The sequence below is a fragment of the Eschrichtius robustus genome, chromosome X (genome assembly GCF_028021215.1).
Source record: "Eschrichtius robustus isolate mEscRob2 chromosome X, mEscRob2.pri, whole genome shotgun sequence".
In the NCBI taxonomy this organism is placed as follows: Eukaryota; Metazoa; Chordata; class Mammalia; order Artiodactyla; family Eschrichtiidae; genus Eschrichtius; species Eschrichtius robustus.
The window spans coordinates 44,547,635-44,558,066 of NC_090845.1; positions in this window are offsets into that span (position 1 = coordinate 44,547,635).

Here is a 10,432-nt window from a genome sequence, read left to right on the forward strand (position 1 = left end):
GCGCTGGCCAACCAAATAACCAGGTGGCGTGGGGTGGTCCTGAACGGAAGAAAACGCCTGAGAGAAGAGAAGGGCGGGCCTTTACAAAATCCGATGAGATTAAGGAAGGCTGCAGAGCGTGGGAACCGGGACTAAACGCGGAGCCTATGAGGACTGCGCGTGGTTGGTGGGGGTGGGGTTTAATAGGATTTGGCGGGTTCCAGAGGAGGCGGGACGCACAGGTGGAAGTAGAGAGAGTAAAGCGTTTAGTATTTAAAAGTAAGAGCTTCACGGGGAGATCAGCTCGGTGCTTTGTGACCACCTAGAGGGGTGGGATGGGGGGGAGGGAGACAGACGCAAGAGGAGATCTGGGGATATATGTATACCTATAGCTGACTCACTTTGTTATACAGCAGAAACTAACACACCATTGTAAAGCAATTATACTCCAATAAAGATGTTGAAAATAAATAAATAAAAAAACAAACAAATAAATAAACAAACAAATAAATAAATAAGTCCGAGCTTCAGAAGCAGACGGGCTAGAGTCGATCATGAATCTGGTCTGTAAAAAGGAAAGTACATCCTTGTATCGCCCTGGATTTTGATTTTTCACACGGGAAGTTTGGGTTTGACTCCCGATAATGGAAATGAATGTGAGCATTAAACAAACGTTTTTAAAAGGAGACAGTTTTTCTAAAATGCACCTTTGATGACTCCAGCTCTGTGGCCCACAATCTAACTGGGGTTCAAGCAGAGATTGACAATGCACTATGTCTAATCACGTCATTTAATAGGGGCGTCAATTGGAGGGTCGCTGAAGTCCTCTGCCCAAGATAGGTTATCTTGTAGCTGAAATAGTTCCTATGTTTTTATCTAAATGTGTAAGCTTTTTATTAGTTTATTTCTAAGCGCTCAAACTACCGAATGGATTTATTTCCCATGTTAAATTTTCAAATAATAGCATCTAACCCAGTAAGTCCAGGCCTGAGACTGGAGGAGAACCTGGATGCTGGATCCCCCAAATGATATTCCCACCTGCAGGGCCTAGAGCACCCACCCCAATCAGGGAAGTCTCCCCAGATAATTTGCGGGTTTACGTGTCTTTTAAGCAAGCTTTGTTTCAAATACTCAAAACCTGAGCAAGTCAAGCTTTTCTTTGCCCTTAGAACAAGATGATTGCAAAGGAAATATTGTGAGTTAAAAAATTTTTTTGGTAAATCTTCTCATGTTACATATGGTTACAATTACATTTAGTTTGATCAAAACAGACACTAGGTAGTTAGACAAATATTATCGAGTTAATCTATACCATTTTCTTGTGAAAAAAAGGTGTTACATTTATTATCTTTATTTAACATGGAGAGCACAGAGTTCTGATGAGCTGGAGATGGGTTTGTGCAAGTCTATTAACTTACATTCCACAAAAACCATTTTTTTTTCTTTTTAAAAAGGTTTCTAACTTTATTTTTTACATTTCAAACCTACAGAAAAGTGGGCACTGAACACCCATATAGCCTTCACTTAGATTCACCAAATGTTAATATTTGATAGCATTTGCTTTCTCTCGTTTCAGACCACGCAATAATTGTTCACATGGCTGCATAGCATTCTGTCTTTTGGATGGCCTCAGATTTTTGAGGCAGTCTTCTGTTCCTCGATGTTTGGATGTGTCCAGTTCTTTTCATTGTTATAATCCAGGATAAGTTAACAGTCTTTGCTTTCAAAATTTTGTGTGCTACCATGTTTATTTTCTTGTGACAAATTTCTAGGACTGTAATTTATTGATCTAAGGGAGGCTTGTATTGTAAAGCAAGTGTTAAGTGACAATTGTACACCTACTCCCAATAACAAACTTCCTCATCGAAGTTTTACATCGAGGTCAGCACACTGTGGCCCCCAGTTTGCTGACCCTTGTTTTCCTACTGCCTGCAAGCTAAGAATACTATTTACAATTTTTAAAGGCTTGAAAAAAAGTAAAAAGAAGAATACTTTGTGACGTGTGAAAATTATATGAAATTCAAATTTTAGTGTCCAGTAGTAAAGTTTTAAACATAGCCACACTCATTCATTTACTTTGATGAAAGAAATTTTCACACATTGAGGTATGGGGAAGTCATTCTGGCTTATACATGAGTTAACCTGAATTTTATGCTTACTAAAACAAAACAGCCTGTTTGTGGCTTATCAAACTTACACTGTACATCTACTTTAATTATTAAAGAAAAGGGCGCATTGACTAGAAGTAAAGAATATCCATGTTAAAGATAAAGATTAAATGCCTCCCTTCCTGGGATGCCAATGCTGGTACTCCTTCAATGATAAGACTCCCTCCCCCGGCGCTAAGGCCATACTGACTTGCTCTGCACGTTCTGATCTGTTTCTTTTTTTAACTTTGTAGGAATGTATCCCTGACCTGTTTGATGTTCTTTGTTCTGACAAGATACAAAACTCGGCTGAAAACCAAGCTTCTCCGGAGCAGTTCCTCAGAGTTATCTAAGAGGCTGTCTTCTGGGCTATAGTCCTCAGTTTGGCTCAGTTCTTTTCTATTCCTATTCCTATCATAGATTGTTTATTGATTATTTCTGTCGACAACTTATTGTCTGTGGCTGCTTTCATGCTGTGTTAACCAAGAATTCCAAGAACGGAGGCGTGGTTGAAATAAAGAGGCATTTATTTGGGGTTTGTTAGGACTAGTCCAGGAGACACAGACTCAAGAAGCACTTGAATTGTGTTCTGCAGGACTACAAAATGGGGGAATTTTATAAAGGCAAAAAAACACCACAAGGTTACATAAATTGTCAAGAATTAGGATTGCAGCTGGTAAGAAGTGAGTGTGCTTGTTAAGCAAGCATTGGCTGGGGTTCAAAATGATTACATAGATGCCAAGGGGGGACTTTGAAACTACAAGGTTGCAACTAGCAGCTGCTAGCAGATATTGTTTTGAAAAGGGCCGCTGGTGTCCTTGAGTTTGATACAGTTCAGAGAAAATTCAAGTTCTCAGTGGTGCAGGGATGTGTCTGAGACAAGATCCCCAACAGCTGCCCGACTCCATTTTTTGTATGTCTGAACTGTGATTACTCCATTATAATTTCAATTTGTCATCACTACGATGGCAGAGTTGAGTAGTTGCCAAAGAGACCGTATGGCCTGAAAATTCTAAAGAATTTACTATCTGGCCCGTTACAGAAAAAGTTTGCCAATCCTAGCTCTACACAATCATGTCAGTCACCAATACATAGGTTGGGACTATAATAAGTACATGGGCCTCCCTGGCTTCAGCTTGTGACTTCTTACTGGCTTATGGGTGGGCGTTTTCAGGCTTCTGGGAGATATGAGGCTCTTATATCTCTATTTATATTTTCTCTTCCTCCGGTCCAACCTCCTATCCCCTAACCTCCCCCAGCTCTGACTTAGAGATCTCTGCCTTTGCCTTTACCCAAGAAGAGTAAGAAATAACTGAGGCCCAGATGAGTTATAGCTCATTTGTTCATTCACTACCTACTTTATTTTCCACTGGATATTTGGAACCTGATAAAAATACATCCCATTAAATTGAAAAGTAAAGGTAAGATCACAGAAAATATAAAGCAAGTAAAAGATTAACATCAAAGAAGATTGGGAAGTATGTATGAAATTCACATCTGTGCATAGCTGTGAATTTGTCTCTGATCTTTCCACAGCCATAGCAAAAAGGAAATTGGGTTAGTTATGTCGATGAAAATAATCTTTAAACAATCTAAATATAATAGGAATAGAACAGAGTTTTATTTGAGCCAAATTGAGGACTCTAGCCTGGAAGGCAGTCTCTCTCAGATAACTCTGAGGAACTGCTCCGGAGAAGCTTGGTTTTATATCTTGTCAGAAGAAAGAACATCAAACAAGTCAGGGATACTTCCTTCAAAGTTAAAAAAAAAACAGATCAGCACATACAGAGCGAGTCAGTACAGCTTTGACACCTGTTAAGGGCATCTTAAACATTGGCGTACAACCATTGGCAACCCAGGAAGGGAGGCATTTAATCTTTAACATGGACATTTTTTACTGCTGGTCAATGCACCCTTTTCCTTAATAATTAAAGCATATGCACAATGTAAGTTTGATAGGCCACAGGCAGTTTTAGTTAGCATAAAATTCAAGTTAACTTATGTATATGCCAGAATGACTTCCCTATACCTCAATATGTGAAAATTTCTTTTTCTTTTTTAACATCTTTATTGGAGTATAATTGCTTTACAATGTTGTGTTAGTTTCTGCTGTATAACAAAGTGAATCAGCTATATGTATACATATATCCCCACATCCCCTCCCTCTTGCGTCTCCCTCCCACCCTCCCTATCCCACCCCTCTAGGTGGTCACAAAGCACCGAGCTGATCTCCCTGTGCTGTACAGCTGCTTCCCACTAGCTAGCTGTTTTACATTTGGTAGTGTATATATGTCAATGCTACTCTTTCACTTTGTCCCCGCTTACCCTTCCCCCTCCCCGTGTCCTCAAGTCCATTCTCTACCTCTGCGTCTTTATTCCTGTCCTGCCCCTAGGTTCAACAGAACCATTTTTTAGAGTCCATATATATGTGTTAGCACATGGTATTTGTTTTTCTCTTTCTGACTTAAAACCATAATTCAAAAAGAGACATGTACCATAATGTTCATTGCAGCACTATTTACAATAGCCAGGACGTGGAAGCAAACTAAGTGTCCATCAACAGATGAATGGATAAAGAAGATGTGGCACATATATACAATACAATATTACTCGGCCATAAAAAGAAACAAAATTGAGTTATTTGTAGTGAGGTGGATAGACCTAGAGTCTGTCATACAGAGTGAAGTAAGTCAGAATGTGAAAATTTCTTTCATCAGTTATGTGATTTGTATTGTTTATGAGGGAAAAGCATACCAGTTCATCAGCAGAAGGAAATATTTCATGGCACTCAGCAGGAAACTATAAAATTAGAACTCTCCTTCACTTCCTGCACTAAAATGAATTCCAGATGGATTAAAGATTTAAATGTAAAAAAACTATGAGCGTGCTAGAAGGAAAAAAATGGAAGAATCTTTTATTATTCTCTCAGAGTGAAGTCCTTTCTAATCATGACATAAAATTCTCAAGTCATGAGAGAATATATTGATACATTGTGTACATAAAATTAATGTATGCATGATTAACTTAAAAAGCCTTAAAGCCAAATGACAAATGCGAAGAAAAATTTGCAAGAGATACAAGAGATACAATCAATGGCTAGTTTACTTAATATATAAAGAGTGCTTACAAATCAATATAAAAGGCCAATAATTTAAAAGGAACTAGACAGAGACAATTCATAGATATACAAATCACTTTTATTTATTTATTTATAATTTTATTTATTTATTTATTTATTTATTTGGCTGTGCCCGGTCTTAGTTGCGGCACACGAGATGTTCAATCTTTGTTGCAGCATGCAGGATCTTTAATTGTGGCATGCAAACTCTTAGTTGCGGCATGCATGTGGGACCTAGTTCCCTGACCAGAGATTGAACCTGGGGCCCCTGCAATTGGGAGCACGGAGCCTTAGCCACTAGACCACCAGGGAAGTCCCACAAATCACTTTTAAATACATGAAAATGTGTTCATCCTAAATCATAATAGAGAAATGCAAGATAAAGATATGAAATGCTGTTTTTCATCTATCAGTTTGGAAAAGACCAGAAAGATTTGTAATACAGTTGACCCTTGAACAACAGGATTAGGGTTTGATCTGCATGGGTCCAATAAATATATTGGAAAATTTTTTGGAGATTTGTGACAATTTGAAAAAACTTGCAGATGAAACATGTAGCCTAGAAATATTGAAAAAATTAAGAAAAAGGTATATCATGAATGTGTAAAGTATATGTAGATACTAGTCTATCCTTACATAGGCATAAGATGAGTGATATAAATATAAGATTTAATAGTGTTAGTTTTCTTACTGTTTTATAACTTTGCTTTCAAAGAATAACATTACCATACAGTATTCCTCTCTCCTCTCTCTCTCTCTCTCTCTCAGTTGGAGAAACTGAGTATCAGCCGATAATCACAGGTAACTGTTGGTTTTTTAACAGTAACCTTGTTTCTAAATTGGGAGATTGGGATTGACATATACACACTACTATATATAAAATAGATAACTAATAAGTACCTACTGTATAGCACAGGGAACTCTATTCAATACTCTGTAATGGCCTATATGGGAATAGAATCTAAAAAAGCGTGGCTATATGTATATGTATAATTGATTCACTTTGCTGTACAGCAGAAACTAACACAACATTGTAAATCAACTATACTCCAATAAAAATTAATTTAAAATTTTTTAAAAAGTAAAAATAAAAAAGTAACAGTGTTTCTAATATTGTATTATGAATATGACAAATACTGTATGCCATAAAAATTTTATAATGATTCATTTATTAGTGTATAGGCTAGGCTACTGTGAAACAATTGTATCAATTATACTAGCCTATCATAAAGCAATCATATTGTGCTTCTTCACTATCAATGCATGAAACATTATAACTATAAATAAATATGAATATCTTTTTCACATTATCTTTTCATTTTTGATGTCTAGTGTTAGTAATACAGATAACATCTACAGTGTTCTGTTTTTAATGTTTATTTATTTATTTGGCTGCACCGGGTCTTAGTTGTGGCATGCGGGATCTTTAGTTGCAGCATGTGGGATCTAGTTCCCTGACTAGGGATCGAACCCAGGCCCCCTGCATTGGGAACGTGCAGTCTTAGCCACTGGACCACCAGGGAAGTCCCTACAGTGCTTTGTATCATATAAGGCAATATTGATGTAGGTACTGAGAGATGATTCATCTTGTAAACAGATGACTTGAACTTATCAATAAATACAGTACAGTACTATAAATGTATTTTCTCTTTCTTATGATTTTATTAATATCATTTTCTTTTCTCTAGCTTACTTTATTGTAACGATACAGTATATAATACATATAACATACAAAATATGTGTTTATCAACTGTTTACCTTATCAGTAAGGCTTCTGGTCAACAGTAGGCTATTAGTAGGTAAGTTTTAGGGAAGTCAAAAGTTATACGTGGATTCTTATGGGGAGCACCCCAACCCCTGTGTTCTTCAAGGGTCAGCTATATACTGTTGGTGTCACAGCTTAAGTTCTCTGGGAAGTAGATACTGAGATGGAGTTAGAAGTGCAGGTTTATTGGGCAGTAACACCTGTGAAAGAAAAAGGGGGGAAGGAGGATTGGGCAGGTTTGGAAGCTGTCAGACCATGATGCCAGCCTGACAAAGTTGCAGCTAGCCCAACGAGGAGCTCCAGAGCAAAGATTACCTGTTAGAGGAGTCCTGCCTCACACTTTGAACCACCTCATTGCTCAGTAATTGGCTGGGGATAGTGGGACCTTGACGCTAAAGCTGAGGTGAACCGCAGCAGAGCTAACAACTGGAGACTCTCAAGTAACCATACCTCTCAAAGCTGGGCAATGAGTCCTTTCTTGAAGAGGAGTCTGACAAGCTCATCTCCACGTTGGCCACAGTTGACAGCTACGTGGGAAAGCAAATATTGTTACATGCTGTTTGGGAAGTAAACAGAGGAATATATATATATTTGAATTTTTAAAATTTTGTTTATTGTAAAATATACCTAAGATAAAATTGACCATTTAAACTATTTTTAAGTGTACTTCAGTAGCATTAAGTACATTCACACTGTTCTGCAACCATCACCACCATCCGTTTCCAGAACTTTTTCATCTAGAATATCTTTAACTAGTTTAAAGTACACCTAACTCTTTGATCCAGAAATTCCACTTCTAGGAATTTATCCTACAGGTATATTAGCACCATTATGTATTGAAGTACAACCAGAACATGCATGGCAGCATCGTGTGTATTAGCAAAATATTAGAAACAACCTAAATGTCCATCAATGGTGGACGGGTCTAATTAAGGTACATCTGTACAAGAGAACATGAACTATTCACCAGAAAGTTATAATCCAGGGCCTGTATGTACCCAACAACATGGCCTCAAAATAATAAAGTTTAAAAATAAAATTCTAAAACTTCTTTTACAATTTCTTGTAAGCCAGACAGACCACCCAGCAAAGATTCTCTTAGTCTTTGTTTCTCTAGAAATGTATTTTGTCTTCATTAAATTTTTGAAATTTTAAGATAATTGTAGGTTCACTAGAATTTGCAGAAATAGCACAGAGAGGTCCTGTGCACTTTCATCCAGTTTCCTGCAATGGTTAAATCTTACATAACTATAGTACAATATTGAACAAAGGAGACTGACAGCAGTATGATGTGTGTATATAGATAGTTCTATGCTGTTTTATTACATGTTCAGATTCAATAACCTCTACAACAATCAGGATACAAAAATATTCTCTCACTGAAATTATCTGCCTCATGCTACCCTTTCATAATCGCACCCCCCCTCTCCCTAATATCTCTTAACTCCTGGCAACCACTAATCTGTTTTCCATTTCTATAATTTTGTCATTTCGAGAATGTTTTATAAATGGAATTATACAGTATGTGCCCTTTTGAGATTTATTTTTTTTCTCTCAGCATAATGCCCTGGAGATCCATCCAAGTTGTTGCAGGTATCAATAGTTCCTTCTTTTTGTTGCCAAGTAGTATTCCATGGTATGGATGTATTACAGGGTGTTTAAACATTCACCTATTGAGGGACATTTAGGTTGTTTCCGATTTTTGTTTTTGTTTTTTTAAATTAATTTTTATTGGAGTATAGTTGCTTTACAATGTTGTATTAGCTTCTACTGCACAGCCATACATATACATATACATATATCCCCTCCCTTTTGGATTTCCCTTCTATTTAGGACACCACAGGGCATTAAGTAGAGTTCCCTGTGCTATACAGTATGTTCCCCTCAGCTGTCTATTTTATCCATATTATCAATAGTATATAAGTGTCAATCCCTATCTCCCAATTCCTCCCATCCCATCCCTTTCCCCCTTGGTATCCATACATTTGTTCTTTACATCTGTGTCCAATTTTTGGCTATTACCAATAAGGTTGCTATGAACAATTGTGTACAGATTTTTGTGTGGATTTAAGTTTTTATGTCTCTAGGTTAAATGTCCAGGAATGCTATTGTTGAGTTGCATGGTAGTGATGTTCAATTTCTTTAAGAAACTGCCAAACTATTTTCCAGAGTGGCTGTAACATTTTATAGTCCCACCAGCAATGTATGAGTGACCCAGTTTATCTGCATCCTCTCTAGCATTTGGTGTTGTCACTATTTTAAAAATTTTAGCCATTCTAATAGGTGTGTAGTGATATCTCATTGTGGCCTTAGTTTGCATTTCCCTGATAGCTGAAGATGTGGAACATCTTTTCCTGTGCTTGTTTGTCATTCGTATATCCTCTCTGGTGAAATGTCTTTTCACATCCTTTGCTCATTTTCTAATTGGCTTGGTTTTTTTTTTTTTTTACACTTTCGAGTTTTCAGAGTTCTTTACATACTCTAGATACATATCCTTTGTCATACATATGGTTTGCAAATATTTTCTCCATCTGTCTTTTTATCCTCTTAATGGGGTCTTCTGCGGAGCAAAAGGTTTTAATTTTTGAAGTCCAAGTTATTGATTATTTTTCTTTTTGGATCATGCTTTTGGTGTTATATCTTCACAAGCCTAGCTCCCAAAGATTTTCTCCTATATTTTATTCTAAAAGTTTTGTAGTGTTATGTTTTACACTTAAGTTTACGATGCTTTAAGAAACAGCTTTATTGAGATATAATTCATACACAATAAAATCCACACATTTGAAGTGTACAATTCAATGGTTTTTAGTATATTCACAGAGTTGTGCAACATCACCACAATTTAATTTTCAAACATTTTCATCACCTCAAATTGAACTCCTGTGCCCATTCTTCAGTCCACTCCAGCCCTAAGCAACCACAAATTTATTTCCTGTTTCTGTAGAGATGCATATTCTAGACATTTCATATAAATAGAAACATACAATATGTGAGCTTTTGTATCTGGCTTCTTTCATTTAGCATGATGTTTTCAAGGTTCATTCATTTAACATTTATTTGTATTTTATTGTAACATTTATTTGTATTTTATTCCTTTTTATGTAACATTTATTTGTATTTTATTTGTATTTATTTGTAACATTTATTTTGTATTTTGTTCCTTTTTATGGCTGAATAATATTCCATTGTGTGTATATAACACATTTTCCCCTATTTTGCCAGTAGAGTAAAATGTAAAGTCCTTACCTCCATTTAAGTCCCTTTATCCTCCTCCTTTTATAATATTAAGTATTGCCTCTATGCACATTGAAAGCCACATCAAACAATGTTATTATTTTTGCTTCAACCATCAAACATGATTTAGAAAACTCAAGAGAAATCAACTCTATTTTATTTACCCCTGTTTTACTCCTTCAGTTGTTC